This window comes from Anthonomus grandis, chromosome 10, assembly GCF_022605725.1.
Source record: "Anthonomus grandis grandis chromosome 10, icAntGran1.3, whole genome shotgun sequence".
Lineage (NCBI taxonomy): Eukaryota > Metazoa > Arthropoda > Insecta > Coleoptera > Curculionidae > Anthonomus > Anthonomus grandis.
Genome location: NC_065555.1, coordinates 25,220,049 through 25,234,904, shown reverse-complemented (window position 1 = coordinate 25,234,904; position 14,856 = coordinate 25,220,049). Strand labels below are relative to the sequence as shown.

Genomic DNA, 14,856 nt, shown 5'->3' with positions numbered 1-14,856 from the left:
CATTTATCACTAGTATAGGCCACTCGTGGCGTCGAAGTGACCTGGACTTATCACGCCTGTGCCACGCCATTTCTATCTATATTGCCCCATAAGCGAACATGCAAGTGGCACATGCGTCTACCACGCCAGTCCCACGCCACCCCCATACGCCCGTTCTGTGTGAATTGCGCCTTAGATAACAAACTTTTTTGCAAAGACACTCAAGAAGTCGAGTACTATCAATCAATCACATTTTATGATAAAATAACAAATCAGGTACCTAAAAGCTTTCAGAGAAATTGTAGTCGAAAAGTAAATGTTTACTTTGGGATCTTAAACTCCACATATCTGACAAGATTTCTGTCAATCATAGATCTGGAGTTTACAGGCAAAAATGTTTTCATCCTGACTATAATGTGTGCTATGTCGATCAAAGCAGAAGAAGAAATAAAAGTCGTTTAAGAGAACATACTCAATTAATAGAAAACAACTTAAATAGTCTTTTGCTAAACACTTTATTGTATCTGGAATTTTGAAGCCCATTATTGAAGTTTGAGCCTAAAGCTGCATAAGCTCCGCTAAGTTTCCGCTAAGTTTAGCGGAAAGGAATAAAACATCCTGTATAACCTTTTAGATGCCAATCTAGAGGAAGCTTTACGCAATGAAAATAATAAATTTTTTAATCGATAACTCAATTATATCTTATGAGTAAACCTATTGTACTGAGGGTTATTGATTATCAATTCAAGTATTAAAAACCCCGTTTATTTTAAAACTCTATTCACTTTTGATTTATCTGCACAATCAACTTGGTGTATTCTATTAAAAACAAATTATCTCAGGATAATATATTTTATTTTAAAAATGCGTATCTAGCTTTACTTCTTATTTAATTTGTAGTAAGTCAAGTTTATTCTTATTTAGTGCGGCCTGGTAAGTAAAAGTTCTTATATAAATTTTTCCGCTTAATTGTGTAAAATAAAATAACTTTTTTTTCAATTAGTTAAGAAACCATTTACATATATTTTGCAATCATTTTATTTAAAAAAAAATTCAAATATATTTTGAATTTTTCAATCCTGCTATCTTATTATATAAAGTTGTTGACGAGCCATTCATAGCTATAAAACTTTTATTTATTTAAGAAATTTAAAATTAATTTAAAAGCTGTGTTAAAAATAATTTTTTTTTTACACTTATATTTAAGTTTTTTATCTTATTTTAACATTTATACCTTAACTTAAAAATATGAAGTTACAAGCTGATTTTAAACAGCTTCGTTCGTTTTAAATTTCAGAGGAATGTTCCACTAATGAGGTATACGATATCTGTTTATCGTAGTATCGATATCGGGAATTGCGACAGAATCTGTGGACGGGAATATATTAATTGTATACCTATGTGTCTACCATGCTGCATCTGTAAAATAGGTTATGCTAGAAATAATAATGGAAAATGCGTATTATTGTCAGACTGCTAAGAATATCTCGTGCAAATCTATTAACTTTTTATATTATAATTTATATATTATTTAATATTTTTCTACAATAAAGTAGTTTATTTTCATTCCTATTACTACAGTAAATCTGTCAAATTTGTAAGGAAAAAATACCTTTAAGAATTTTTTTAAGTCGTTAAAAGAACACTCAAGAGGTTTAACTTCAAAAATGTGGAGTCGAAGTACCGGCTTTTTAAAAAAAACTCAAAAATTGCATTCTAAAACTTATTCACTCTTTTCTAAGCGACCGATCATTTCATGTCTCAGTTTGAGTACCTTAGATGTAGTTTTATAAAGAATGAATTATACTTATTTTAGTCAATTAAGGTAGTTAATAATTTATTGATCGTGCACAGATTGTTTAAAGTAATTCAGATTTAAGTTCTTAGTTTGTCATAAACCACACTTGAAAATACCGTGAAACGGGGTTAAATTGATCATTACGTTTGTAAATTTGCTTGTAACTCTTTTGATAACTGCGTATCGATAATAAAATTAATCATAAATGATTGTGTATGGATGCCGTAAAAGGATTTTGCAATCGGATCTGCTCTAAATTTAAAGTTGTTAAAAAAATGCTAAAATAAGGGGTATTCAATTTCATATCAAAAGGGGGGTGACTTTAATCAGTGCCATATAATTGTATTCTTCTTGCAATGCCTTAAAATGCATTATGAACAATTTAACCCCCGCTTAAGTTCATCAATCCGTTTAAAAGTTACAGATAATTCTAGGTTTTGGGGTGAAATTGATCAGTCATAAAATTCCACTAATTGCTTATTTTTTTAGGTAAAATAAAAAAGAAACATTGCAGTTTTTAAATACTTTATTAAAAGCGCTTGTTTAAAAATACAAAAACTTATAAAAGACATTCAAAAAGTAAAGAAACAAATCTTCAATTAATAGATAGAAGCAGTAATGCGTATAGTAGGGATTTACATCTCCTTAATATCTACTGCTTTTTTGAATTGATAAATGATTTGACCTTTGACGCATTCAGCGGCAGGTTCTGGCAAAATAGCAATTATATCTGCCAACTCTATGAAAAACTCGTCGCCTTCTTGTGGTTTAAAAACAATTTTTCTTCCATCAACAGACTTTAGTCCCAGAACTTCGAATTCGTTTTCATTGAAATTTTGAACTGTAGCTATATAACGATAGCTAACACTTTTTCGCATGCCCCCGAATACTTTAACCAATAAAAATGTCCCAATTTTGATCTCACTTTGACTCACTTCCAAATATTCAATTTCTTCGTTTTCCTGCAACTGGATAAATAGATCGTCGGCGGTCATGTCATCGTCGGAATTATCATTTGTTATAGGCTCTTCAACGTCGCTGTATGAACTGTTGGAATCATTTTGGGCTGTCACACTTTTCCCTGGCTGAACATCAAGTTTTGTTGTCTTTCTTATTTCGTCTTGTTGGAGCATTTGAAAATCTCTGTTGTTGTAAGTAATTTACCAACACGTACTGCGCTTGGTGTAATAACTGGGTACTTAGGGCAAGTAAAACAAAGAAGATTCCCCATCTAAAACTGTTTATTGAATGAATTGAAAAATATTTCCATACAAAAGCAATTGAACAGCGTCACAGTTACCTAATTAGACACGAGCCGCGATATAGCTTATTTTGCAAATAGCTGCTATACTAGGTCGACTCATTATTCCAACCAACTATTAATGTTTATAATAAATAAAATGTAACCTACTTTGCTTTTAACGAATTTGCCTAATATTATAAATAATTCCTTTACATCATCCCCTTTTGGAGAAGGACCTTCACTATGGCCACTTGTGAAGGTCATTCTTCGGGAAAATATAAAACATTAAACATTTTTTAAATGTTGAATTACATTTATTACTTAACCTACCGATTCTTAAAGTTAAGCTTAACTTAATAAAAAAAAGACTTGAAAAACCTATAAAAAACTTAATCCTAAACCTTAAAATACCTATAAGCGACTTTGCAAAGTCAGTATATATGATTACATTTCTTACTTAAAAATACTCCCATAAGTACACAAACAATAAATTATAAGTACATGAATATAATATAACTACAAAAGTATCAAATTAATCTTATTTATACAAAATATTTTCTCACGCGGTTTTTGTGTAAAGTAAATAATTTTCCTTTATCGTCCTTTATAGTGCAGTTTGGGCCTTCTGTGCCGATAACTGAAAAAGGACCAATGTACCACGAGTCAAATTTATGCCGACTTTCATTTGTAACCGTAACTAAATCACCTGGACTCAAATTGGATACTTTTGCGTTTATGTCAAGTTGGGCTTTTCTGTCCAACTTTGTTCGTTTAAGAAACTCCCCTGCCATTTTATGTGCCAATTGTAGCCTATAACGAAATTCTTGATCGTAAGCATCTATATTGTACAATGGATCAACTTGAGAGTTATTCAATGAATCTTGAAAATCAGTTTTTTTCCCAAATACCAGCTCGAACGGGGTAAAATCATGATAAGAACTTGGTGTCGTGTTGTAACAAAATGCGTAGTATTGAGTCCATGTAGACCAGTCTGTTTTTGAATCGTTAATGTACATCCTTAGATATTCATTTAAAACGCGATGATTTCGTTCACAGCCTCCAACTGTTTGGCTGTGATAAGCTGTTGAGATTTTATGATCTATTTTTAGGAATTTAGTTACATTTTCAAGTACCTGGTTTTTATATTCGGTTCCCATATCTGTCCTAATTTCTCGCATAGGACCATAAATAAGAATGAAATTTTTAACAATAGCTTTTGCAACAGTTGAAGCTTGTTTGTCTGATATTGGAATAATTACTACGTATTTTGTTAGTTCGCATTGTATGGTTACCGCATATTCGAAACCGTCGTCAGATTTGGGAAATCTGCCGATTGTATCTATACAGACAATATCAAAAGGCTTTTGGGGGGTTGGGGTAATTACTAGTGGTTCATCGAGTTTAATTTTAATTTTGTTTACTTGGCATTTATGACACTTTTTTATAAAATTGGCGACGTCGCGTGAGATATTTTTCCAAGTAAAACTAGCCTTCAACTTTTTTAAAAGTCGTTTTTGGCCACAATGTCCGCCCAATATAGGGTTAGCATGGTAATCCTCAATTAATTTTATTTTTTCATTTTGATTTGTAACTAATTTCTTTACTTGCGAAAGAGCAATACTAGTATTTTTTAAAATTTTAAGGCCTATCTCTTTAAACTTATTAATTGCGCATAAATTAAAAATTGAATCTCCTAAGCTTAGTTTTATTTTGTTTATATTTAAATCTCCAGCTATATTATCCAACTGAGACAACATATACTCTAATGCAATGTTGCCATTTGAGATTTTAAAAGTTTTTTGTGCATATAACTTGTTTTTGTACCTAATAAGCATCCTAAGATGATTAGGTCTAACTTGAAAATGCAGTGAAGGTAATTTAATAATGTCAACATTACGCACTGCTTCGTACACAGATGGTTTTAATATTGGTTGTTGCAACACTGGTTTATTAATTGATTCGGTAGTTCTAGACATAGATCGAGTAATAGCCAATACCTGAGTAATGCCTCTATGAACGTCTTGAAGTTCATGAATACTAATTCTACTAAGAGCATCGGCGCAAACGTTTTGCGTACCTTTTACGTATTCAATATCGAAATTATATTCTTCTAAGTCTAGTCTGATTCTCGTAAGCTTAGATGAAGGATCTTTCATGGAAAATAAATATACCAGCGGTCTATGATCTGTACGCACTAAAAATTTTGTACCGTAAATATAGCAATAAAAATGTTTAATTGCCCAATGAACTGCTGTTAATTCTTGTAAAATGGCTGGTTTATTGGATTCTCCCTTGGTAAATGACCGGGAGGCATACGCCACTGGCAAATCGTTGCCATTAAAATTTTGTGAAAGAACTGCAGCGCATGCAATTTTTGAGGCATCTGTTGTTATTATAAATGGTTTCGTAAAGTCAGGGTATTGCAATATTTTAGGTGAAATTAAAGAATTTTTTAGTTCATCAAAAGATTTTTGACAATCTGGCGTCCATGTAAAAGTAACATTTTTTCTAGTTAACTTATTAAGATGAGCTGATATTTCTGCAAACCTAGGTATAAATCGGCGATAGTAGTTTGTAAAGGCAATGAACCGCTTGACTTCGTCAGCAGTTTTGGGTACTGGATACTTATTTATGATGTCATATTTACTATCGTCGGGTAATATACCTTTGTTTGTTATTTTGTGACCTAGATATGTTACTTCATTTTTAAAGAATTTGCACTTTTCAGGATTTAATTTTAAGTTAAATTTTCTGCATGTTTCAAAAACTTTATACAGGTTTTCAAAATGATGATTTTCAGAACAACCGATCACGATAAGATCATCTATATACAAAAAAGCTCTTTCAGGGGTAATGCCGGCGAATGCCATTGACATCATCCGCTGAAAGCTGTTTGGGCTAACTGATAGTCCAAAAGGTAAACGTGTAAATCTGAAAGATCCCGCATCAACACTAAACTGAGTTACGTCTCGAGAGTTTTCACATAAGGGTACCTGGTGAAAACCACTAATAAAATCAATTACTGAAAACCACCGAGCTCTTCCTAGCTGATCTAATATATCATCGATACGAGGAAGTGGAAACTTGTCAGCAATGAGTTTTTTATTTAGCTGGCGAAAATCAATGACTAACCTCCATGCTTTTTGACCGTTAGGAGATTTTTTGGGTACCAGCAAAACTGGGTTATTATAGTTGGAGATTGATGGCTCTATAATATTTTGTTCCAGTAATTTATTGACTTGTTTGTTTATTTCTTTTTTTTGAGTATGCGGAATTCTATAATTTTTAATATACACTGGTGACCTATCAGTTAGTCGGAGTTCTTGTTGATAAAAGTTGTTAACTGTTATTTTATCTGACTTAAGGGCAAAAATATCTGAAAATTCTTTGCATAACTTAATTAATTTTTCTTTGACAAACTCAGGTACATCTTTAACATTAAGCTGCGTCATGAGATTAGAATTTCGATCGTTATATTCTGTATCGATTTTATAGATATTAAATTCTGCTAGGCTTGTCGTTTTTAGCTGAATATTATTAAGAGTAACGTTTTCGCTTGTTGTATTAATAATCTTAACAATAGGGGAATTTTTTGAGACAATAGTTCTCGCAACAAAGATACCAGACCTTAGTTCCGCATTTTCTACTACTGAATCTTCTTTAACAAATTGTAGGCTTTTTATCTTTCGTAGTACCTCACACCTAGCTGGAATAACTATAGAGTCTTCAGAAATACTATTTCGAATCGGTATAATAATATTATTGTCATTCGGCCTAATAGTCATAGTCCAATCCGAATAGTTTAAATTACATTTGAATTTAGCGATAAAATCTCGACCCAATTTTGCATCTGTCGGGATCGGAAATGAGGAATCTACTACGTGAAAAGAATGTTCGACTTCGTGTCCATTAACAGAAATGACCGTTCTTGCAATACCTAAAGTTGTGATAACCTCATCTGTTACTCCTTTAATTTGACTAGGGGTGTGTGTGTTTATAATTTTGTTTGGACTAATTGTGTCATTTTTAAATATAGAAATATCTGCACCAGTATCGATTAAAAAAGTGTTTTCCTGACCAGTCATTTCTGTAAAAAATATAACAAAGTTGGAGAAGGAAAGGTTCATGTTAAACACATTATTTACGAGATATCCCCCAACCTCCCGGTTTGGGGGTCCATTTCGTTTCCCTGGTCAGGTATTGTGCTAACTGCCCTAACTGACCTGTGAAATGAGTTGTTGGCTCTATTGATATTAGTTTGTCTGTCATTATTATACCTGTTACTTGTATTATTATTAAAACCGCGATTATTTCTACCGCGTTCATTATTGTGCCTATTGAAATTTTGGCTGCGTTGAGTGTTATTGTAATAATTATTATTATTATTGTTATTAGGTCGCCTACCTCTATTATTATAAAAAAATCTGTTATTATTTCTAAAATTATTTTGACCTGAATTAGCATAAAAAATGTTCGAAGTTGAAGCCTGTGCATTATTATTTATATTTATAAATTTATTGACAACCTCCTGCACTGTGGTAAATGTACCTGCCTCTATAGCTACCCTAGCCCTTTCGGAATTAGCATTTTGAGCTAAGGCTCTTACTGTTTGATCAGTAGAATACTTTGCTGCGACATCGGCGGGGACACCCTCGCTAATATATGCTGTTTTTAATTTTTCAGCTAGAGATTCAATATCCGAAGCATAACTTACGGTATCTCTAGCATGTTGCCTAAAATTTAATAGCTTTGTTGTTAACAGCTGTGAACTCTCTCCTTTAATTTTTAAACGCAAAGTGTTTATAATTTCTGTAAGGGATGCTTCGGTAGTTATTAAACCTCGAGCCTTACTTGTAAGTCGTGTTTTAACGTAGGCTACTGCGTTTGCTCCATGATCGCCCGAATTTTCATTAAGTAATGTAAGAGCATCTAAAAATGATTGTAGCCTGTCATGTGAGCCATCAAACTCCTGAGGTACTATTTTCCCAGCCAAATTAAAAAACTCTAAATTTGACAAAGGCATATTTATTTCCTCCTCGTCGCTCGATGATATATAATACTCGTCCAAAATTAACGGATCAATTTTTTCTATACAACTTAATGGTACTTTATATGGAACTTTTAATATCTCAAATGCCCTAACTACTTTATCTCTAATAAAAAGGAATACGTCCTTAGTTTAATTCTTTTGCTGATTATCTAATTGCACCCAAATATCCTTAATAAAGGCTGTCGTTTCATTGAATAACTCTACTAAATTGTCCGTAATATCGACTCTTGTTTCCGGATTTTTTGGTACGGCCTTTTTTATAGCCCTTTTGGAATTATTTATAGCCCTTTGTTTAAATTCCAGTAAAGTTTTAATAATCCTTTGCCAGTTTAAAGACATAGAACCCAATATTATTAGAATAGTTTGCTTAGATGCATAATATTGTCAATTAAAAAATATATAAAATTCACACGCATAAAATAGCATTCCCTTTTTTTCTAAAAAAAAAACAAAAAACATAAACTAATATATATAATAAAATATAACTAAACATCATTAGACACACCCGTCTAGAATTATAAAAACAGGAATAAAAATAAAATTGAAAATTAAGGCTTACTCAGTAGATTATCCTTGGTTGTTCGATAAAATTGCATTCGTATACCCGCACTACTATAGCTGCATTCGATTTACGCGCACTATTTTAGTCACTAAAAAAACTCGTGTCGTTTGTCGATGGGCTGGTTAAGGGTTAATAATAGGGTTTGAAGCGGCAGTATCTCTTCTTAACTGGGCCAAGTTAATCGTAGAAACAGCAAGCTCACGAGTTATTTGCTTCCTTATATGCTTCTTGTACATTTGAAAGGACTTTATGATCACCATCACAATAAGCAAAATAACTATTATGTACAAAACTGCTTTAACGTCCTTTGTAATGTTGTATTCTTGCTCCTGCACTACAAAGTTTGAATTGACTACCCCATTTTCTGTCAAATCTTGGTGAGTGGATTTGCTTTGCCCCATTTTGTTGATTTGCTTATCGCCAGTACACTGTATTTGGAAAAATGAGTAAAAAAGAAACACTTTACTTTTAATCAAGCCCAGAATAATCTTTTTCCTCAACAAAACTTATTATTTCTCCATGATTCGACTGGCCAAGGGTCGCCATGTAATAGCTGGGTACTTAGGGCAAGTAAAACAAAGAAGATTCCCCATCTAAAACTGTTTATTGAACGAATTGAAAAATATTTCCATACAAAAGCAATTGAACAGCGTCACAGTTACCTAATTAGATACGAGCCGCGATATAGCTTATTTTGCAAATAGCTGCTATACTAGGTCGACTAATTATTGAAACCAACTATTAATGTTTATAATAAATAAATTGTAACCTACTTTGCTTTTAACGAATTTGCCTAATATTATAAATAATTCCTTTACATTGGTCTTGATTAAAATCTTCTCTAGGCAGCTTGTCTAATACTCGGTTTGGATTTAAAGGGACTATGTCACTTGCTTCAAAAAGAGAAATAAGATTTCGTTTAACCGCATGAGGTATTTTATCTTTGGATAGTTTACTATCCATTGTCACCAAGGTTTTTTGCAACAAATGTAGGAAATCCTTTTTGTCAATTGATGAATGTGTCGGATACCTATTTTTCCATTCTAGCAAGACTTCTCTCCAGGCCATTTTAAATGGCCTGAAAAACCCTACGTCCAACGGCTGAAATAAATGTGTCGCATTCTTTGGCAGGCATACAAATCCAATGTTAAGTTCTTCACACGGTCTAATAACTTCTTCTGTGAAATGTGAGGCTAAGTTATCGCCTATTAGAATTTTTCGCCCTTGCTGTCTTTTGGCATGTGGAAGAAACGCAGACTTAAACCAGTCATTAAAAGTTTCGGCGTCCATCCACCCATGTGACGTTCGGTTGTATCATGATCCAGCTGTACAGCATCTATCTATGCAACAGGGTTCTAATTTTGGTTCTTGTTCAGTCCACTGCGCCCACATTTTTTCTTCTCGATGAAATACATATGGTGGCAAAAGGACTCCTGCTGCAGAACCACACAGGTTCTGAACTGAGGTTGCAGATTTAGTAAAATTGCACACTCGTTCAGGGTATTTTACTCTACGGGAATTTATTAGTTTTTTGCGCCCAGGGTCGTCAAGAAAATTAGTTTCATCATAATTATATACGTTGCACGACGGAATACCATTTAAAGTTGTTTTAAGGTTTTCAAAATATTCAGTTAATGTTTGCCTGGAAACATCAGCACGAGCCCTTTTAATATTAGCTGCAAGCCTTTGAGTTATTACATTGTTATGTCTTTTTAACAGCGAAAATACCCAATCGGTACCGGGTAAATTGTCCTTAAATTTTGCCACTGACTGACCTTGGGTATCTAGCAGGTTTTTTGCCATATGCCTTAACTTTTAACATGACGCCATTACTTTTAACATGACGCCCATGGTATCTATTAATAAAGGTCCCGTAAGAAATCTTGAACCATTTTGCAACTTTGCGTAAACTCCACCCTTCATTTATGACCTTTTCTAACGCTTTTTCTATGGACTCTTGACCGTAGTCTTTATACCTTCGTGCCCCAACTTTTCTCTTATAAACTCTCGGCATTATGTCAATATTCTAAAACCAAAAATATTATTATTACTAGTAGTACTATACACTTAAAATTATATAAGCTTTACAATCTGCTGATCAATTTCACCCCATTCAGTTGATCAATTTGACCCCATCCAATAAATCTCTTAAAATTTGACAAAATCCGGCAACGCCGCAAACATCATTTTGAGGTTATAAAAATACAAGGTATTCAGGATACTAAATATATCACGCACATATCCACAATTAGCATGTATTTTTAAATAGCAGTCAAATTTTGAAAGGTTATATTTTTGTGAAAATATTACTTACATGTTTGAGAGCCGCAAACTCCAAAAAAACGTTTAACTGACAAAAAACATGCACATGGAACACTAGCTACACCATTACCATAGAGTAATTAAAAGTATGAGAGGGTTCAATCCCATAGTGACAAGTAGGCATCATCTTTACCCTAAACTCGATTGCAGCGTGCGGTTGCGGTCTAACCGAACTAAAATAATTGTCATTTGTCACAGTCGGCAAAATAGTCTACTGTAATACCGATCCGTCATAGAAATCTGCCTGTCATTTCTATGACGGATCGGTATTACAGTAGACTATTTTACCGACTGTGACAAATGTCAATTATTTTAGTTCGGCTATTCAAAATTTTAGAATGGCGCGAAATTTAAAATTATTGACCCATTAAATCAATTTTTAACAGCGTAAAGGCTGTGAATCTCGATCACAAACTCTAAAAAATTATGAAATAGTGCAAGTGTATTAATTTAATTTTTGAAGAGGCTAAGAGTGATAATGTTTGTAATTTAAGTTTATTTTATACATTTTTTAATTGAATACGTTAGTGTTTTGACATTAAATTCATCAAATCTACTTTTAAGCTGTTAAGTTAATGCATTTAGGCCCTTCAAAAAAATAAATCGTTAATTGCACTTTTTCACTGATTTTTAGAGAATGTGAAAGAGATTTTACAGCCCAATACGCTATCAAAAAAAGATTTAATGGGTCAATTATGTAAGACAATATTTTAGAGATTAAGTATAATATATTTAGTCCTATTTTGAGAATTAAATGCTCGATACTAACAATGTTAATTTCACTGTTATCAACAAATTAACAAGGGTAGGGGTAGAATTTAAGTCAATTGTAAAGTAAGTTTATAATTTATTGTCTTAAAAGGGATCCTGATACAATTTGTTTTTATGCTGCTTTAGCACAACACTCCATGGTATGTATTTTGCTTTTTACATTTTACATTTTGAGGATATGATACAAAAATTACAATTTATCAAATTTATAAATTAATTATTTACAGACATAAGAACTATATTTCTCAAAAATATGCCCTAAAAATTTTACGTTTACTACCTACTTTTTTGTACAGAGGGTACCCAAAAATGTTAGGAGAGTGGTAATATATAAAAACTAATCCTGTAATTAAAATATTCTTTATGGAGAGTATGATATTAAAAATTAGTTGACACTGATGTATACCCTTAATTCTAGATGTCATCGGTCCTTTTTCTTAAATATTCAAAGAGAATCCCTGGATCTTATTCCCATCTTATCGAGGTGAGGTATCTCCTTGAGTAGTGACCTGGTAGAATGGAAGTTGTTTCACTTATTGTGCTTTTGGTACTTCCTAGCAGCAAAGCACTGATGATACCTTTCGTCAGACCTAGTAAAAAGTGGTCTAGCATAATTATGTTCATTCTGAACATTATATTGAGATTGCTGGATTATGATAGCAGGTAATAAAGTCAATGTATCTTCCCAAGGTACTTGTGCCTCAACCAGTACTGGGGCATTTTGAATAATACTTGGGCCAGCAATTGGGAGAGCACACTTTTTTAAATAAGTATGTATAGTACTAGTAAATGAAATATCCTCAAAATGGTCTTGACATAAATAACACCTTGTTGAGGTTGGGCTTAAACCAAGTATTTTAAACCATTGGGACCTCCTAATAATGTCACTTTCAGGAAATTTAAAGAAAATTTTATTTTTGTATGAATCTTCAATAGGACAATAGTATGTATTAGAACAAGTGGGTGCCTTGCATTTAAAAATTAATTTTCCTGGTGATGACATTATTAGGGCAGTTTTAAAATGGTAAACAACAATTTTAGGTGACCTACAACATGGTGAAAACTATTTGATAAAAAAAATTGCACTTACCCCATCCTAGGGATCTGAAACCACACAATAAAACAACGAAAAAGCTTCTGCCTATATGATGAAATTACATTTTAATGACTTTAAGCTACATTTTTAACTATTTTTTGTTGAGAAAAGAACACACCCAATGGACGCCCAAATAAAAAGGAATAAGCAATGGCGACGATCGATGATGCGAAGGTGGGTGAAGGCAAGGAAGGAAAGAAAATCGATAATAATAATGACAATTATGACAGAAGTTGGCCCTCGATGCCGTCTAACCGAACTAAATATCTTAGGTTAAGGTTTAAAACTTGATGATCAATTTAGGCTACCTTTCAAACACTCTTTTAATATTCATTTCTCTATGACCATTACTAAATACTGATTTTTTACCGAATGGAAAAAATCCACACTTAATATGCGCGGGAAATTTAAATGTAAAATATTTTGATATGGTGATCAAAGTCGTCCCGCGAAATCAAATTCAGCTCATTTCACGGTATTAATGATTAAAGATCGAGTTCTTCGAGAGGTATTCGTCGACTTTGAACAAGGTTCGTAAGACTTTTTATGTTTTACCTATCTATTATTGATTTATAATACCTTAGAAACGGAATATGTTATGGTAGCAATAATACCTGCTATCACACCTAGGGCATTATAAGCGGAAATTATGATAATGCCCGGAAATTTTATTGCTTATCCAATTTTATTTCTCTCATAATAAAGAATAAACATCCATTTTATACAAAAATAATTTTAATGGACAATTTACAAACTATACAAAATAGCTTTAGTGCTGCCACCTCTACCATCACAAAAAACACCGACCATTCTATAGTGGGATCAGCTACATTTTCCGGGACAAAATTGTAATTTTTATTTTGGAAATAAAGTTTTTTATTAAATTTAAAGCGCCTAAATCTTCTTCAATGATAGTAAAACTTTTTGAAGTTAAAGTTTTAGTTTCTGGTACCTTTATAACCAAGACCGTTTCTCTATCTTCAATATCATCAATGGTCATTTTGACCAACTCATCTCGTCTTAAACCTCCAAAAACACCCATTACCAATATAACTTTATGTACCAAGTAGATATTATCAGGAGCCTTCTTAATAAATTTTATTAATTGTTCTCCTTCCAAAACTTTAGACTTCTTCGGCACATATCCTTTCGACTTAACTTTTAAAAATGATGAGACGATGGTATTGCGAGATGTCTTTATTTTTATAGACCATTAGCGTAGACCTTAGGGAAGAATACTTGGTCCAGAGAGAGTTCGGACTGTATTTTTCCGACTAAAAATATTAAAATTTGTAAAACATATGTACCTATTAAAATAAAATCAATAACTTACCAGTTCCTGAAAATATGCCATTAGAACGGTTTCGGTTATTTGACCAATTGCGTTGACATCTTTCCAAATACCAAATATGCCATACTCCCGATCATACTGTTGCCTTGATTTAACTGGCAAAAGATTTTCGGTCGCTTTTATGGACTTTTCTCTTATATTTTGTGGAATTTTTTCCATTTTAAGGTAGACCCTATTTTTTAATTAATATTAAAATAATTTTTGTTCATAAAAATCAATTTTTAGGTAAAACATAAAGCATGGTATGCACCACGGGCATTGTTAGACTGTAATGCCCATCAGGCGGAAACATCCCAACTAGCAAAATGGAATTCTAAAAGAACCGAATAATTGTATAACAATCGAATAGCATTATTTTAGGGACTGTTTGTTTTTATTAAGCCTTTTGTTGCGATAATTTTGTTTTATAAATAAAATTGTTGTATTAAATGGTTTTATAGTGGCTTTTACGATATATCCTATAACGTAATATACGATCATTTCTTTTAAAATGATATAATATGTTATAAGCAAGTTTTATACAATATCAGAAATATAATTTTATAAGACCTGTATACCTATTGTATAAGAGTTCTATATTATACTATATTAGAGCACAATAAAATAGTTACTTAAGCTTGTCTTATAAAAGCTGTATAGTGTTGCATAATAAATATTTTATAACATTGAAGTGCACTGCATAAT

The 14,856-nt window shown here is 32.4% G+C and overlaps 1 long non-coding RNA gene across 1 annotated transcript; it reads left to right on the top strand.

Annotated features, from left to right (window-relative positions):
- Positions 1-753: 753 nt before the first annotated feature.
- LOC126741675 (uncharacterized) lies at positions 754-14,605 on the top strand. The gene is made up of 2 exons (XR_007662268.1): positions 754-912; positions 14,398-14,605. It is a non-coding gene; the product is annotated as an uncharacterized LOC126741675 (long non-coding RNA).
- The last annotated feature ends 251 nt before the right edge of the window (positions 14,606-14,856 follow it).